The 10,717-nt window shown below is 39.7% G+C and overlaps 1 long non-coding RNA gene across 4 annotated transcripts; it reads left to right on the top strand.

Moving 5' to 3' along the window:
• Positions 1–2,765: 2,765 nt before the first annotated feature.
• On the top strand, positions 2,766–6,545 carry LOC135089649 (uncharacterized). Of its 4 annotated transcripts, none has more exons than XR_010261569.1 (6): positions 2,766–2,857; positions 3,533–3,715; positions 3,998–4,078; positions 4,286–4,750; positions 5,258–5,380; positions 6,297–6,545. It is a non-coding gene; the product is annotated as an uncharacterized LOC135089649 (long non-coding RNA). The 4 variants fall into 4 exon arrangements; XR_010261572.1 differs by having other exon boundaries at positions 5,194–5,380; XR_010261570.1 differs by having other exon boundaries at positions 4,870–5,380.
• The last annotated feature ends 4,172 nt before the right edge of the window (positions 6,546–10,717 follow it).

Here is a 10,717-nt window from a genome sequence, read left to right as displayed (position 1 = left end):
TTATCGTTTTTCTTCAATATTACCTTTCCTAATATATATATATATATATATATATATATATATATATATATATATATATATATATATATATATATATATATATATATATATATATATATATATTATTTGTGTGCGTGTGTGTAATTATCATGTTATTTGCTGTACTTGTTTCACTTGTAAGTATATGGATAAAATTTTGATGTGAATGGGTGTAGTAAGACATGCTTATCCTTTCCTTGAACTTGTATGAAGTATTAGTCATGTTTGTGTCCGTGGGTCTTGTGCCGGAGAAGTGAGACAATCTGTGAGGTGTCTGCTGGAGGCCAGGTTGCCGGCTTGAGGATCCTGGAGATAGCTATCTGTGATGACTCACTGCTGAGAGAGAGAGAGGGGGGGGGCGGCGGGGCTAGAGAAGCCTCCAAGAGGTTTCTGCTGTGGTACCAGGCCCAACCTAAGGAAGAACTGAGCGGAGGAAAATATTCTTCTGACGTTGGGATTACCTGCTGCTGGAGAGTGCAGCTGGGCAAGAGTCAGCGTTAAGGCAATGCAGAAACAGATAATAAAGAAAAAAAGAGCATAGACAAGATTGAGACAATAATGATAATATTAACTAATAAAAAGCAGAATAGCGACAATAATACAAATATAAATAAAGTAATAATAAGGATAGAAGACGAAGCATAATAATAATAATAATAATAATAATAATAATAATAGCACCAACAACCACAGCAAGAAAAAAAAAAGAATAAGAGAAGGCTCAGAATCATATTTGACAATAATAATAGCAGTATCAGCAACAACACAACAATAGCGTGTGTGTGTGTGTGTGTGTGTGTCATCGTGGCGCGTGCTCGGCTATCAGCGACAGGCTACAGCTTTGAAAAGTTTTCCAAACGAAGTTTTAGAAGAGTAAAAGCAAAGTAATAATAAAAATAAGATAATAATAATAATAATAATAATAATAATAATAATAATAATAATAATAATAATAATATAACTGACAATGATAATGATAACAGTAATAATAATACTCATAATAATATGTGTGTGTGTGTGTGTGTGTGTGTGTGTGTGTCGTCGGTGCGCGGGGTAGGCTATCAGCAATGCATTTGACATTTTTGAAAAGTTTTCTCAACGGCATTTTACAAGTCATCTAATTGTATTATCATGAGGCATGCCTATAGGTGGCCTATGTAGTCCTCCTTCATCCCTTACAGCAGTAATTCTGAATTTCTTGAGATCCATTAAAATTTCAGATTTCCCGATATTTCGGTAGATCTGGTAACACTGTCAAGGTCCAGATGATATACCCTATGAGTCAGTTCCAGATGATATACCCTATGAGTTCTACAAGAATGGTGGGGAGGTAGTGATAAATAGAATGACTGAATTATTCAACCGAGTGTGGGATGAAGAGAGAGTGGCAAGAAAGTGGAATGAGAGCCGAGTGTGTCTGTTGCATAAGTGGGGATTTAAGAGTAAGAATGAGCTGAAGAACTACAGGCCAATTGCATTAGTGAATACAATAGGTAAAGTTTTCAGTGCAGTGTTGAATGAGAGACTGTGTAAATGGATTGAGAGAGCTGGAGTGCTGGGTGAAGAACAGAATGGTTTTCGTGGGGATAGGTGAGCTGAGGACAATATGTTTGTGGTGAATGAAATGATTGAGAAGAAAAAGAAGGATGGGGGTAAATTGTACCTAGGTTTTCTGGATATAGAGAAAGCTTATGATAGAGTGAATAGAGAAATGCTAGGTAGAGTCTTAGAAAAGATTGGATTGAGTGCAAAGATAGTTAACATAGTGCAAAGTATGTTTGTGGACACAAGAGCTAGATACAGACTAGGAGACATAGAAACAGACTGGGTGAAGAGTGAGAGGAGTTAGGCAGGGCTGTATATTGTCACCAACCCTTTTTAGCCTGTATACAGAGGAGCTAGCAGCCAGGATGAGAAGAATGAATGTAGGGGTAAGTGTGGGGAATGATAAAGTATGTATGCTCCTTTCTGCAGATGACGTAGTTGTTATTAGTGAATCGGCAGATGAGCTTCAAAGTTTGTTGGATGTGGTGGATGGCTATGGTAAAGACTTTGGAGTAAGGTTTAGCAGTGAGAAAAGCAAAGTAATGATTGTGAATAGGTCAAAGGATGAAAGTAATGTGGTATGGAGACTTGGAGAGAATGAGTTGAGATAGGAGCAAGAGTAAAAGTACTTATGGATGTGGATGACTCCTAGTGGGTGTGCAAAGGCAAAGAATGAAAAGACAAGTATGGTAAACCAGTGGGTAGGTCGATTGGGAAGCGCGGCAAGGATGAGAGCAAGTAAGTATGATGTGTTGAGAGAAGTGTAGAAGAGTGTGGCTGTGCCATGTATAATGTATGGTATGGATGTGATTGCATGGAATGAAAGTGAAATTGATAAGTTAGAAGTGGGCCAGAATAGAGTAGCAAGGATGGCACTGAGTGCACCGAGGTGCACAACAGTTGAAGCCTTGAGAGGTGACATGGGATGGAGCACCTTTAGAGAAAGATTCACAAAAGCCATACTTAGGTACAAGATTAGGCTTGAGAGAATAGCAAGGAGGGTGTTCCTGTGGAATGAAAGTGGAAGCAAATGGAGGAAGAGATGCATGAGAATGACGCTCTGCTCGTTTTTTTTTTTTTTTTTTTTTTCCTTCTACAGGAGTTGCCAATCCAAAGGCCTGGCTCAGGAGTGATCCTGTGCCACCTGTACCATAAAGATCAAGATCAAGATCGTCCACAACAGGTGAGTTTGTTTACAGAATTGCGTTGCAGGGATTGAAGGAGGCAGCCACAATTATCCATCATTATCGTCGTCACCATGGCTTCTGAGAAGGTAACATGGCAACCATTTTACACTCATATCATCTGGCTATCAATAGACACGATAATGGCGGCGGGGAAGCGGATATATGAGGGCGGGTGGTGGGCAAAGATCAAGTGATGGGTGATTCCCCACCATCATTAAATACTCCTTTATTTAGCGATTTACAACACACACATCTGCCTGCCAGTAAGGGGCAGGTGTGGGCGCCCATCTTGAGCCCTAAGAGGCGAGGGGACAAGGGGAAATAAGGGAAATATGACTCAAAATGCCTCCTTGTTTAATTTGATTTTCCCGACCTTGAACGATTTATTTTTTTTTATTGGTGGAATTGTGTCTATTTTCTTGTGTGTTTATTGTTTGTTTGTTTGTTTGTTCTTTCGTTCGCTATGTGTGTGTGTGTGTGTGTGTGTGTGTGTGTGTGTGTGTGTGTGTGTGTGTGTGTGTGTGTGTTTGTCAGAATATATCGATTTTTTTAAAATTTTAATTTTTTTTTATTTTCAAGTTTTATCTGAATATTTATTTGTTTGTTTGTTTGTATATGCATGTACATGTATGTTTGTTTGTCCTTCTCTTCCTCTTCCTCCTCTTCTTTTCATCTAGACCTCTTCTCCCTTTCCATCTCTTCCTCCTCTTCCTCCTCCTCCCCCAACCAAGCCTTATCCCCCCTCTCTCTCCCCCCTACAGACAGATCCCGATGACAGCGTGGGGAGCGATGAGGGAGGGGTCAACCAGCGGAGGGAGGACGGCGGCGAGGGAGGGAGCACGAGCCCTACTTTGAACCAATGGTGACCTTGCCAGAAGTCTTCGTGATCAGTGATGATGACCAGGAGGAGGAAATGATAAGACTGAGTTTCTAGATCAAGTCAGGTCAGGTCAGGTCGAGTCAAGTTGGTAATGTTTTTTTATTTGTGAGATTTTTTATTGTTTTATCATTTTATTGAGAAATGTTAGTAGTTTTGCTGTTTCTTGTTATTGTTGTTGTTGTTGTTATTGCTGTTTTCTTCTCAATCTATGTTTTCTTTTCCTCTTACGTTCCTCCTCCTCCTCCTCCTCTCCTCATACTTCACCTAACCCCTCTTCATTTTATTAACCTAACCTAACATGCAGATAGCACCAACCTAACCTAACCTTACCCACCCCCCACAACAGGCGGTGCAGGCTGTTTCATTATCACACCTCTGAGTTGCCCCCAGAGTGGAAGGAACGAGGCTGAGGAACAAGCAGAAGGCTGTAAGTGGTTGAGTTAGGTTTGTGTGTGTGTAAATTGGGTAGGTTAGATTATGTTATGTCTGGGCTGCCTCACATGGGAATACCAGCCTGATATGGTGACAGACAGACAGACAGATTATTATTACTATATTATTACCAGCTATTAATTGAGATGGATAGATTATTATTATTATATCACCAGCCATTAATTCTCTCCTTATTTTTCAGGTGGAGTTTGCTCAGCAGCAGAATTAATGCCAGTGGCTGAGTTCAGATCCTCCAAGACACACACACACACACACACACACACACAGCAGCACCACCTCCTCACAGTCCTCCACAGCCCCTGACACAGCGTCAGACACAGCCTGACAGCCTTCAGACCACCAAAACATCACCACAGCCTACCACAGGCCCTTCACAGACCATTGCAGACTTCTCGCACACCACAGGAACCTCACAAACAGCCCCACATGCCACCATAGACACACTAGACCCCCAGCCCATCACCTCACCCACTTCCCAGCCCCCACAGCCCCACAGCTCCCAGAAATGAAGCCAAAGGAAGGGACTGTTTTGCTTCACCCAGCATCCCAGGAGAGCCTAGAGAGAGGGGGCTAATCCCAGTGAAGTCACAAAATATAGTCTTGATTCTTCCTACAGTTTGAAGTTAATGATTGGACAGATGGAAAGGTGAGTGGTGGTGGTAGTGGCGGTGTTTCTTTCATTCTCTTTGTTTACTTATTATTGTTTTTATTTTTTTCTACTATCTTTCTTTTCTATCTTTTTCTTTTCTCTCTCTCTCTCATCAGTGCTTGGCCACCTGTGTCACGGCTGTCTTTGATCTTCCCATCTTCCTTCCAGTCTCGGTTACTGACCTCAACTCAAAGACCATCACAGCACTACTTTTCATTGTTAAACTTGCTGGGATCCATTATAATGTAAGGGGAATTAAATGTCTTCTGATTTTAGTAGACATGTAATATCTTTTCATATTGAAAACTCTATTTTATCCTGTATGTGAACACCTTCAAGTTACAATACACCCCACTGTTTAAGAGTTAAATGTGCATATAAATGTTTTCTGTTGTGCCTTCTGTGTTGTGTAATGTTGCAGTGAAATGGTTGAATTCCAGACTGAGTTGTGAGTCACACATGTCTGTCAAGCAACAGGAGTATAGATGTGTGTTTTCCCTGCAGGTGGTAACACGGAGAGCAAGTGGAAGAAACCTTGGGAGACTTCTATAACTCAGGAGCAAGAAGTACACCATACTGGAACCTTGTGACTGACTGTTGGTGGTGACTGCAGGAACCAACATTCAGGTGATTACTGTGTTTTGTTGGTATAGTTGAGAATCTTCTATGCAAAATTACAAAATCTGAAAGTTTTTAATTGTCATGTCATGTCACAGATGGAAAATGCCACACTGGTGGAAAGGTTTGCTCCGCAAAAAAATTGAAGAATTGTAAAGATGACAGCGTGCCCACAGACCCAAGCTTGATTCACTACCATGGGAGGTATAAAAAATTGGCAAGTTGTCATTTGAAAAACTGGTGAAATCTAAAATCTGCAGCACTTTCAGTCCCAAGAATTTTGGATAAGGGATTCTCAACTATATATAATCAGTGTTGTTGAAAGCGTGATAAATATTAAAATGGTCATGGTGTGTGTGCACATATGAATCTTTATGCATGTTTGTAGGATAAGAGGAAGGTGGTTAGTAAGATTACTAAATGCATGTTTTGTAAAGCAGGAGGAGAGGCTCTTACCAAGATTAGAAGAGCAGTAAGCGTGAAAATAGTGGTACAAGATAGCAAGAAATGCAACGTGTGTGGTACTTTTGTTAAGAATGACTAGGATGAATGAGTGTTATTGGTGAGCCGTATTGTGAAGTGTTAATGAAGAGGGTTAGAAGGAATGATTTGCAGTGATCAGTGCAAAATAAGAGGAGAGGATGCATGACTCAGGTTTTTATTGAGAGATATGCATGTGAAAGGTATTTGGTGAAAAATAAGGATTTTTTGGGGAAATTCATGGATATAGAAAGAGAAATAGATATAAAAGAATTGTGGGGTGTTTCAGGATTGTTTGGGCCAGGTGATGGGCTATTAAAGGAGTGAAAAGTTTGTGAAAAGTAAAAAGCCAGCATATGAGTGATAGAATTAGTGTGTGTGTGTGATATAAGTTCAATGTCTTCATAACTATTCATTTTCCCCAAATTGCATTACTCTTTTGCAGATGCCTGTCTTCTGCTAGCGAACATCCTGTCTGCAATCAGGTTTGTAGTGCCATGTCACAGGGTCTGACATCAGGAAGAGCCAAATGGAGGGCATCTACAGCCAGTACTGGGTGTGCTGCTGTAGAAGTGTCAAGCCAGGTGCCACAGCACATCGTGTCAGCTGACTCCACCAGTACATTGGTGCAGTCCAGGATGCATTGCTGTATGACGTGCATGTCTGGCAATAAATAAATTTGTCTATTCTTATATATATGTGGAATATAGTTTGCTAAATGTGGTAAAGTGTAAAATATTTGGTTGTAACAATTCATGCCCCGAAGGTAAAATAAAAAAAGCAGGATTGGCCCAAAAATAAACCAAGTTTGAGATATGATTTGCACATAGAAGTCCAGTCCAAGCGACACTGGAGTTGCTCGGACTGGGCCTCTATGTGCAAATCGTTTTTTTTGTTTTTTTGGGCCAATCCTGGCTTTTTAATCCTGGCTTTAAACTTTTATTTTTTTGGGCCAATCCTGGCTTTTTAAAACTTTTTAAAGTTTATTTTTGGGCCAATCCTGGCTTTTTTTTTTTTTACCTTCGAGGCATGAATTGTTACTCCCAGAAAACTATTTGCAAAAGATATGTTCAAGATCAGTACACAAGATGGTATATTGAATTTTTATTGTTTTACTGCATTTTTCCAGTTTTACTGCATTTTTCCAGTGTATGCTAAGTTAATAAATACACAACAGTTACATAAACATGGCACTTCTTTTCCTTATTACTGAAGTACTGGAATGTACAAAACTTATCCCAAGGCTGAATGGTGGTGGTGATGCTTGCTGAGTACAGAAGGGACATCTTACATTCTTCCTTCCCACTCTGGAGTGGACTAGAGAATTCGACTTCTCTTCTTACTGCAACGTGACTCTTCCCTGATTGCAATGAAAACTCTTGTACCAAGCCCTTTGCTTGTGATAATGCCTCTTAACACCTCACGTCAGCCTTGAAGGTAGTGACACTCGGCCTCTCTTCCTAATGAAACGACTCCTTGATTGCAGTGGAATACGTCAGGCCTGATGTAGCAGTAGTAGGTGCTGGTAGAGATTCTTGGGGGCTGTTCATGGAATGGTGAAGAGACAGCACACCTCACACCTGCAAGGAAAACAGACCATTAGCTCCTAAACACATGAAGCTTGTATGTACTAAGATTCTTTGTAATGTGTTTGTTTGATAACTGATTCCCTAGAAAACAAAAAAAATTATAGGAGACTGTTAGGCATAGGAAATGTGCCAAGATTCCCTAAAAAACTAAGACTAGACAAGAAATATGATAGGAAAACAGAGGAAGTTTGATGAAAAGTACTGCATAGTATGAGAACTGTGCTGAAATTTAATATGAAATATGTCTAAATTCCATATTGTCACATTCAAGAAATTAAAAAGGAAAGAGGAAAGCACCAGGTAGAGAAAATCTGAAAAGTACGGCAATATAATATATGAAACTGAGAAATGTGTTTAATAAACATGTCCCTATTATAATCTAAAGGCGAAAATTTGAAGGATGATGCAGAGTAGAAGAAAACACCAGATAGAAGAAATCTGCATGGCATTACAGAAATTTCATGGCACAGTACATATGTAAGTTTGAAAGATGAACCTGATTAAAAATTACTGTATCTCTGCACTCATGAAGAACCTATAAATAAAACCTCACAATCTGAAAAGAAGTGTTATTTTAAACTTTGGCCCACATCTTTTAAGGTTATTAGTTTTATTCATAGTCAGTTTATGGCTGCAGAAATACAACAATTTTAAATCTAGTCCATCTTTTTTTAAACCCACTATATAAAGAAAACGTCAGATATGGGAAAGAACTTTGAACCCAAATACATAAGGAAATAAAATAGTACAAACAAATTTTTTTTTTTTTTATCAAATTAGGAAAATAATTATTTGAAATAAGCTAACTTGAGGTGAATTGGAAAAAAAAAGGTTTAATAGAACATAACTCATAAAAAGTTTAACGCAAATTTAGAGAGTAAATGTTCGTGTTTGAGAGCGGGTTATGCCTTTTTGAGTGCATGACCATCCTTCAGAGTGCGTGATCATTCTTTTGGGTGCCTGACCAAGTTTTTTGAGTGTAACCAGTCTTTCTGAGCGTCACCAGTCTTTTTTGGGTGAGTCATCAGTATCACCAGTCTGTCTCTCACCAGTTTTTTTTTTTTTTCTTTAATGCGAGTGCGTGGGCGTGGACGTGTGCGTGAGTGCGTGGGGCGTGGGTGGGCGTGTGGACATGGTTGTGGACGTATGCATGGGGGTGCGTGGGTGTGGATGTGCATGGGTATGGGCGTGCATACAGCGTTTTTAAAGGTGTGTGTGTGTGTGTTTTGGGTGCATGTATCCATTACAAAAAATAAATCAAATAAAAAAAATAAATAAAAATTTGATAATGAATAAAGGAAAAATAATGACCAATCCTAGTTAACGATCCAGTTGCCACTTACCACAACGAGCAAGCTGAGGGAACAAGATAGCGGCCATAGACATACCAATCCAACATGGTTTGACGTACTCGTATATAGAATCTCAACTTCACTTTCTTAATTCTCACCTCAGTAAGCTTAATCACATCTCAGTCAACTAGACAAACAAGCAAGTTTCCATCTAGTCAGCATACTTACCTCACCTGACAAGCTTAATTACGTAACCTGCAATCTAATCACACTTACAGCTCAATCACTCGCCAATATTTTTCTCCTGAACATACAAATAACTTCCCATCTGGTCGGCATATTCAACTCTCATCTGATAAGCTTAACTACGTCACCTAACCAGTGCTATAATCATCTGTTGAACCTAATCACACCTACCCAACCTCACCTGGTCAACTTAATGAAGGCTCACCTGACATAATCACATTACCCAACGTGGCTAACCTCATCACCATACCTGGGCGAACCTACCCCAATCACACCTACCCAACCTTATCCTCAAGTACCCAACCTCATCACTCACAATCTCACGACTTACACATCAGTTCCATCCAGTCAGCAATAATGTAACATTCTTTCCATTACTAAACTCTTACCTTCTCTCCATCACCGCCTCCTTCAGCGTCCTACCACGAGTCCTCCGCACCTCAACCTCCCTCTCTCGCTGCTGGTGGTAAAAGGGACCGAGCAGGGAAGACAGGCTGGAAGAAGAGACAATGATCCATGTTCTGAAACACTTCTGCGTCGCACCTCCACTAAACAGATAAGACTAAATGGAATTGCACAGGTTTTCAAAGATATCTTTATGGTTCTAGTGACAAATTAACACGATTTCTATATTATTAACAGGAGAAACGCATTTGAGAACCCGGGTAATCATTTCTGTGACATATGAAAAAAAGTCGTGGTGAAACAGCAATTAAAGCGCTTCAGAATACGTAGTGATACTCGTAATATGTTCTTTTTCTATCACTATTAATATGTGTGTGCTGGTGTATTTGCTGGCTTGTGTAAGTAAAGTTACATATTGTGTTTTGTGAGTTTTATTAAAAATGTTCATGTTTTGTTAGTTTGTAGTTAACGAGTGTTTGAATTATTGTTAAGTTTCTCTCTCTCTCTCTCTCTCTCTCTCATGGCTGCTATTTACCGAATATTTACCCTCACCCTTCCTCTTCCTTTCGCAATACTCACCTTACCGTCTTCATTCTTTACCTAGCCTTCTGTACTTCACTCAGCTGCCCCAACATACCTTCCCACGCAACGGTCATGTATTGCACACACTTACTTCCGTGACTGGACGTGAGGAGAGGGAAACATGTGCACTGCCTTTCATTGTCCTACTACCCACTTCCACCATGTTGCGATCAGCTGATTGTGACGTCACGGCGGAAGATTTAAAGTTTCAGGTGGAGGAAGTAGTAGTAGTAGTAGTAGTAATAATAATAATAATAATAATAATAATAATAATAATAATAATAATAATAATAATAATAATAATAATAATAATAATAATAATAATAATAGGAACAAAAAACGCTTTTAAATTCACTCTTGGTTTCTCGAGCTTGTTGACTTGTAGTGTATCTGTGGTGCTTCTTGTGACTTGTAGGCTGTGTGTGGTGCTTCTTGTGGCTTGTGGTCTGTGTGTGGTGCTTCTTGTGGCTTGTAGGCAGTGTGTGGTGCTTCTTGTGGCTTATAGGCTGTGTGTGGTGCTTCTTGTGGCTTGTGGTCTGTGTGTGGTGCTTCTTGTGGCTTGTAGGCAGTGTGTGGTGCTTCTTGTCAACTCTGGTGTAATGCTTGTAAACAGTAGCAATACATGACAGGCCAGCAAGTGAAAGTCTCCAACATTATATATATATAGTTTATTATTGATGTAACATGATGATACTAAAACTCTTGAACCTATAAAAGCTAACGAAACACAAGAGGCTTAATAAAACTCCAGG

This window comes from Scylla paramamosain, chromosome 33, assembly GCF_035594125.1.
Source record: "Scylla paramamosain isolate STU-SP2022 chromosome 33, ASM3559412v1, whole genome shotgun sequence".
NCBI lineage: Eukaryota > Metazoa > Arthropoda > Malacostraca > Decapoda > Portunidae > Scylla > Scylla paramamosain.
The sequence above is the reverse complement of the archived record's forward strand: the minus strand, read 5'-3'. Positions and strand labels throughout refer to the sequence as shown.